Consider the following 7,733-nt stretch of genomic DNA (forward strand, 5'->3'; position numbering starts at 1 on the left):
TAGCGTTGCTAGATGATGCAGGCGAAGGAGAGCACACTGTCCCTTCTTGGGTGCAGTGTTCCATGAGTTGAGCAAACACACCCGTGGGCAATAATCTGGCTTGGTGGACCAGGCAGACCTGGATTTTCAGAACAGGATCTTTCCCTTTCCCCAGTGGTCTTGGCTTTCATGACGATTGAGAGGCAAAAAATGAGGGAAGTTTCGGACAGACACTCACAGGGCCTGAGACAGATCTGATCCTTAGCAGGCAACCATCACCAGGACCCTGTTGCTATGGGTCATGGGATCCCAGATCCACAGAATTGGCTGAGCTGGGAGGGACCCATCAGGATCCTGGAGTCCAACTGCTGGCCCTGCACAGGACACCCCAACAATGCCAGCCTGGGCCTGGCAGCGCTGGCCAAACGCTGCTGGAGCTCAGAGGGCCCTGGAGCTGGGAGCCTTCCCTGGGGAGCCTGGGCACTGCCCCAGCAGCCTCTGGGGAAAAACCTTTTCCTGAGATCCAACCTCAGCCTGCCCCGACTCAGCTGCAGCCGTTCCCTCCAGTCCTGTCCCTGGGCACCAGAGGGAAGAGGTTCCCACAGCCCCAGCCAGGGACCCGCTCCCAAGGCTGTTGCCATGGCCACCAGGGCTGGGCCCAGCTGGGATGCTCGGTTTCCACAGGCTGGGGTTCAGGAATGGGATTCCCCAATTTCCTGCTCCCACTAAAAACGCGCTGCCGCTCGCTGCCCTCCCACCTCCCAAGGAAAACATGAAAGGTAAAGATCCTCGGATTGTGTAAGAACAATTTATTGGGAACAGCAATGAAATAAAGAAGAAACAGGAGCAGAAACAATACTGGTAACAGAAGGGATAAGAAAAAAATTAATAGGGAAAATTACAAGAAGAGCAACTGGCTCTCCCTGGCCATGTATTTCCTCCTGCCTGGAAAGAACACCCTCCTCCTCAGGGGAGAGGGAGATTCCCTTTCATGCCCATGGAATGACCTGAGGTGGGAGAAATTGTAATGACACAGCCCTGGCCAGACCCTCATGATCTTCCGTCTCCCATCATGTCATTGGCAGAAGCAGGAAAAGGGACAGGTGTCTTCCCAGCATGGATCACATGGACATGGATCACCAGGGTTCTTCCCAACATGGGTTCTCCCATGGGGGACAAAGTTGGAGCAGTGCAAGAAGGTCTTCCTGCAGTTGAGGCAATTGCAGAGCTTCCCTCACTGGTGACTCTGTTGGTGTTTGGTCAAATGAGAGCTCTGGGTGAAGCTCTTCCCACACTGGGGACACTGGTAGGGCCTCTCCCCAGTGTGGATGCGCTGGTGGGTGATGAGATTGGAGTTGCGGTTGAAGCCCTTCCCACAGTCCGGGCAGCGGAAGGGCCTCTCCTCTGTGTGAGTCCGCTCATGCAGGAGGAGATTGGAGCTGCTCTGAAACCTCTTCCAATACTGGGGACACTCACAGGGCCTCTCACTACTGTGGATGCGTTGGTGTCTGACAAGTTCTGAGCTGCAGCTGAAGCCCTTCCCACACTTCCCACAATCATAGGCCCACTCCCCAGTGTGGATCATCTGGTGGCTGATCAGGGTGTTGCTCCTCCTGAAGCTCTTCCCACACTCCAAGCACTTGTAGGGCTTCTCCCCATCATGAAGCTGCTCATGGACCACCAGCTCTGATCCCTGGCTGTATCTCTGTCCACCTTCCTGGCTCAGGGTGGGTCTTTCCCCCTCAGAGCACCCGGGGGTGCATTTAGAGCCTCTCCTCCTGTAGGATCTCTGTGTCTTTTCTTCCCCATTGGATTCCTTCTCCATGGAGCTGCGCAACACAGCCTCCTCCTCGAGGTTCTGCCACGGGGATTTGTCCTCCCTGGTCTCCATCCTCAGATTCTTGTCTGGGGGAGGAAGGACAAGGAGAAGATGGGACTTGCCTCTGTGACACAGGGAAGGGGAAGGAGTTGCCCCCAGTGCATCCCCAGCAGGACGGCGTTGGCAGCGGTTTTGTTCTGCAGCTGGGGGCCATGCTGTGCTGGGAGATGGAGCAGGAGAGAGGGGGAAAGGGGGCACTGACTTCCTCCTCACCAGCCTGGGTGTCCCGGGGCATCTTCCTCTTCCTCACAGCCTCGTCCTCCATCTCCTGAAAGTTTGAGAATGAGAAATTCTGTTTAGGGACGAAAACAAGGGATGAGAACATTAAGTTTTGTACTGCTTTGAAGGCAAAGCAGGGGGAGAGTCTAAGCCAGAATTACAATTTCATAAGAAAATTCAGATCAAGGCAATGATACAGAAACACTGCCATAAACTGACACAGTCAGGATATAACCTGGCACCCGTTGCTCACGGTGCTGGTAGCAGTCCCATTAAATGGTGGCTGCAGTCCTGTTGCAGTGATGAAGTGATTCTGTCGAAGCAGTGATACTGTAGAAGGGTCGGTGGTACTTATGGAGCTCTTGTCCTCTGGGAACCCAGTACGCAAGGTGCTCCTGGTGTTGCAAACCTCAGTTTATATGCAGGTAGGAATGCTTGGCTCCTCCCCCTGGGCAGAGCATCCCACAATGGGATGATGTAATTCTATCAGTCCTGCAGGGACACTCAATGGCCCATTCACAGAAGAGAGCCCCTGGAGGGTGTTATCAGGGCTGAGTCATGGAAGACATAAAGAACGCTTGCCCCGCCCCAGGGGAGGTCTCTGTCCCTGTCACTCCCTTGTTGTCCCCCCTTTTCTCTTTCTTTCCATGTCTCTCTCTACCTCACATTTCCTGATCAATACAATCCACTTTGAATTTGGTCTTGGTAGCACCTTAATTGGGGCAGAGGCATTTCTCTAACAATTTTCTTAACCAGATTGCAACATTATTTTGGCACAGTGAGTTTAGGCACTGTTCTCTGACTCCAAGTGCCTTTTATAACAGCGTGGTTCCCTCCTCTGAAGAGGTTGTGGTCCTCTCTGGAGGAACTCTTGGAAACTTGGATGCAGCTTCATCTGAGCAACTTATAGGAGAACTGATGAGGAAAAAGGCTGTAGGTGGCTAGGTGGCCAGTGTAAAGAAAATGTTTTCTTCTCCTTCCTTGAAAACTTCATTAAAAACACTGGAGGAAAAGGAGCAAATGATACCAGTGAGACTGACAAAGTTCACTCACCCCAAGGTGAGGAACACAAGGCTGCTAAAAGTCACACAAGAAGCCCAGCTCAAGTAGCTAAATTTCTGCATAAATGCCAAATTCACAGGCTTAGGGGCTTTGCCACATATGAGAATCATTATTCTCTTCGTCCCTGTCACCCTTGTGAAAGCCCCACAGTGCTTTCTCTTCCTTTTAATATGTATTGGGCCGAATTTCCACTTTTATGGGAACCTGCCAGCAGCTGAGCTGGAGCTGTGCAGGAACCAATGAAACTTGGAATTGCCACATCATTGCTTCTATTATCGGTTTATTCATGTTTGGGATTTATTTGCATTTTCATCACATGTTACTTTTGGGAAAATCAAATATTCATCAAAATGATTAATGCAGAGTTATATTTAATTTCTGCCAAGTTTATTTTGTCCAGTGCCCAGGGGATGCTCAAGGGGTCTCTGCCTCACCCTGGGGGATGCTTGGGAGGGGCTTGTGGGGGCTGTCCCTGTCCCTGTCACCCCAGGGCATTCCCCAGGGGGTCTCCATCATTCTCACCCCAGGGAATGCCTGGGGGCTCTCCCTCCCTCTCATCCCTGTGCCAGGGGGTGCTCAGCCCAGCCTCTGTACCTCTCAGCCCAGGGGATGCTTGGGAGTCTCTGTCCCCTTGCCCTGAGGGATGCTCAGGGGTCTCCATCCCTCTGGCCTCAGGGAATGCTTGTGCAGGGCTGGGGGCCAGGGGCTCTGTGTCCCTCTCACCACTGAGGGTGCTCAGGGCTGGGGGGGCTCTCCGATCTTCTCATCCCTGGGGAGGCTGGGGGGGTCTCTGTCCCTCTCAGCCCTGATGTGACCCCACCCAAACATCATCGGGCTCAGAGGGACAGAGACACCCCCAAACCCCCAGAAGGGCTGGACCTGGGATTTGGTTTGGGGCTGAGGATTTAGGATAGGGCTGGATTTGGGGGTGGGGTTGGAGTTAGAGCTGAGATTTGGATTAGAGCTGGCATTGGGGTTAAGGCTAGACATGGGATTGGCTTTAGGGCTGGGATTGGGAATGGGTCTGAGGCTAGACGAGTCTGGCACTGGGATGAGATTAAATACAGAACTGTGAGTGTGTCTAAACATGGAGCGAGATTGAGACGAGGATCAGGGCCAGGTTTGGGACTGAGCTCACCCCGAGCGGGACAGGGGGGATGTCACTGCAGGATGTCCCTGGCATTGTCCCAGTCCTCCTCAGGCACCTCCAAACATGGGAGGCAGCTGGGTGCTCCAAGATCCAGGTGCTCCCCCCCCTGCCCTTCAATACCAGGCGAGCATTCCCTGAGGGTGGCCCACTAACCCACTGTCCTGGATTGCCAAACAGATTGTATTCTCTTTGCCTTCTGTATGGCAGTTGTCTTCTGTTAAGTGGGCAGTTTTCCTTATCTCTTCAACACCCAATCCTCCTTCTGGGCAGACATCTGCTGATAAAGGCTATTGAATGGCACTGCATGACTGATAAGAACTACAGCATCCCATTGGGAGATGCTCCACCCAGAGGGGAGAGCCAAGCATTCCTACCCAGATATAATCTTGAAATTCTGGAACACCAGCATGGCTTTCTCCACTGGATTTCCCAGAGGAACAGCAGCTGCCTCTTCCACTGGATCTTCGGAGGAAGACTACACCTTTCTACAGGATCCCTGCTCCAGCAGAACCACTCCTGACACTCCAGGAGGACTGCAGCCACCATTCCAATTGGATTGCTACCAACACCCTGACCAACAGGGTGTCAGGTTGTGTTCTGACTCTGTCAGTGTTGTCTTGGTTTACTGCATTGTTTATTTTATATTTTTATTGTTTCCCTAATAAAGAGCTGTTATTCCTGCTCCCATATTTTTTCCTGAGAGCCCCTTAATTTCAAATTTATAACAATTCAGGGGGAGGGGGTTCACATTTTGCTTTTAGGAGAGGCTTCTGCCTTCCTTAGCAGATACCTGTCTTTCCAAAACAAGATGGAGTGACATCAATCTCTGCTTAATAACTGGTTTTGCTTTAATGCAGTTACGTTGAAATCACTTCCTAGTATATGATATAATATGATATGATATATTATATATGATATATAATATGTTGCAGCTGTTATACCTTGGAGTAAATTTTTCTGATTAAGATAATATTGTCTAATCATTACCATAATAGATAATATATATCTACAGAAATCTATATGTTTGCCATCCTTAATCCTATATATTGGTCATAATATATATATAATATATGTATAATATATAAAATATATAAAAATAAATAAATATGGATAGGTAGATGATAGATAGATAGATAGATAGATAGATAGATAATATAGATAATATATAGGTTATATATCTCTGGTTTGCCATCCTTAATCCTGTGGGACAAATTCTATAAAAGTTTAATTCCACCTTTATAATTTATACATACAAAATCTTGAAAGTCTGGGACTGGGATTGGAATCATCTGCTCCAAAGCTCCTCTCACAAGAAGGAGTTTAGAAAGCTTGGAGGTCCTTGTGGGTGTTTGGGGATCGGTGGGAGCCATTGGGGGTCCAATTTACTGCCCAATTAACAGAAGATAACTGCCCTATCTGTGACAGATGGCAAATAGAATGCACATACTATCTTTCTATCCAGAACAACAGGAATTCAAATTAATAGAAATGTAACTTAACATTGCTCAAATCTAACAATAATGAAGCTTAAATTTGCTTAATCTTATCAACCCTGAATTTGCATTAAACATCACAGAATCAAAAATCAATATCCTTAAAAGTTATACGTACAACAAAATTTAACTTATTCTGTTGCTATTAATGGAAGTAAGGCACTGAAAAGTCGAACAATCTGTGAATGAAATAACAGCATGAAGGACTTACTGGAGGGATTAAAAGGTTGGAATAAGTGTGTCGTGATTTTATGTAATTTAGTTTTGAGAGAAGCCCATGGTAGCCACAAATTTTATGCAAGCATGAATTTACTAATGCCTTTTTAAGTGCAGTTTTACTGAAAGAAACAACAATGTGGCATTCGGCAAACCGCCCAGAAAACCAGCAGCTTCTTGAAATTGTATTTAGTGTAATTCCAGAGGGTCAATTTACCAGCATTTCTGTTAAAGAACATCTGACAAGTGCCGTGGTGGGGGGACCTGGTGGAGCCGCGCCGGGGGCTCGGGGGAACCGCGCTGGGAGCAGCCGAGCCACGCACCCCAAACCGCCCGCGGTTCCCCCTCCTGCCCCAGAGCCTGTGAATGTGCCTCCGTGCCCGAGGAAAGGGGCAGGAGATCCCCCAGTGCATCCCCAGCAGGACGGCGTTGGCAGTGGGGTTGTCCTGCAGCCAGGGGCCATGCTGGGCTGGGAGATGGAGCAGGAGAGAGGGGGAAAGGGGCACTGACTTCCTCCTCACCTGCCTGAGTGTCTCTGGGCATCCTCCTCTTCCTTGCAGTCTTCACCTCCATTGGGCCAAGATTTGGGAATGGGAAATCCTGGTTTGGGGAAAAACAAGAGATGAGCACAGTGTGTATGAAGGTCCTTTGCCCAAGTCCATCCCTAGAAGTCACCTGGTATCCATAAAAACCTTCAAAAAGCAAAAGTGAATTAAAAAAAACCCACCAGGAGTGTCCCATTTCCAGTCTCATCCCTCTGGGATTCTGGTGGTCCCCTCTCTCATGGCTGCAGAGGATACCATGGGTGCTGGGGATCCCCCCTCTCCAGGCTCCTGCTTAGGGATGCTGGGGGGTTTTTGGTTCCAGGGTCCCTATCTCCAGCCTCCCCCCAATCCAGTCACTTGGGGTTCTCTCATCTCCCCACCGCCCTGTCCTGGTTTAGGGCAAATTTGGGAGAAAACCTCCAAAAGGGGTTTCCTCTAGAAAGCAAATTCAAGCAGCCTCTCCCCCAATCAGTTTGGGAAAAGATTTCTTTGGAGAAAAGTGGAAAAAACCTGTTTATTTAACAGGTAAAGCATTCATGAGCACAGCAAATGAACAATATTAAACAATAACACCTCTTGCCACTCAAAAAATGATATGACAAACTCAGAAAGTCCCTCTGTGGGCTGTAGCTCTGCTCACTCAGTCTCTTATCAGTTTCTCCATCACTCGAAATGCTGTGGACCAGGCTTGGGCCAATGGGCCACAGGTGGAGCTGCCAGTGCTCTTCTGGATGTTCAGAGCAGGTTTAAACAGCTCTAAAATAAAAGAAAAACCACAGTCCAGGGCACTTATCTGCCTTAGAGAGCTAAGAACGAAATAAAACCAAAGGAGAGCCCTGTTCTGCAATCTGTCTGTCCAGCAGCCGGAATATGGAGGAGTGCAGTTTCTAAAAAAAACTTCTCACTTCCTGCCACCCTTCTGTCTCAGAACCAGCCTTAAAGGTGCAGAACTCATTTCTGGGCTAAATCGATGAAGAGGGTATGAGCATGATCCCAGGTCCAGCCCTTCTGGAGGTTTGGGGGTGTCTCTGTCCCTCTGAGCCCGATGATGTTTGGGTGGGGTCACATCAGGGCTGAGAGGGACAGAGACCCCCCCGGCCTCCCCAGGGATGAGAAGGTCGGAGAGCACCCCCAGCCCCGAGCACCCTCAGCGGTGAGAGGGACACAGAGCCCCTGGTCCCCAGCCCTGC

General features: G+C 49.7%; 1 long non-coding RNA gene across 2 annotated transcripts; it reads right to left on the reverse strand.

The window, feature by feature from the left end:
• Positions 1-1,593: 1,593 nt before the first annotated feature.
• Positions 1,594-7,515, reverse strand: LOC135293277 (uncharacterized). Of its 2 annotated transcripts, XR_010355371.1 has the most exons (4): positions 6,726-7,515; positions 6,520-6,598; positions 2,072-2,126; positions 1,594-1,884 (listed from the first exon to the last, which is right to left on the reverse strand). It is a non-coding gene; the product is annotated as an uncharacterized LOC135293277 (long non-coding RNA). The 2 variants fall into 2 exon arrangements; XR_010355370.1 differs by having other exon boundaries at positions 6,520-7,515.
• Positions 7,516-7,733: the final 218 nt, after the last annotated feature.

The sequence above is a fragment of the Passer domesticus genome, unplaced genomic scaffold (assembly GCF_036417665.1).
Source record: "Passer domesticus isolate bPasDom1 unplaced genomic scaffold, bPasDom1.hap1 HAP1_SCAFFOLD_98, whole genome shotgun sequence".
NCBI classification, from domain to species: Eukaryota; Metazoa; Chordata; class Aves; order Passeriformes; family Passeridae; genus Passer; species Passer domesticus.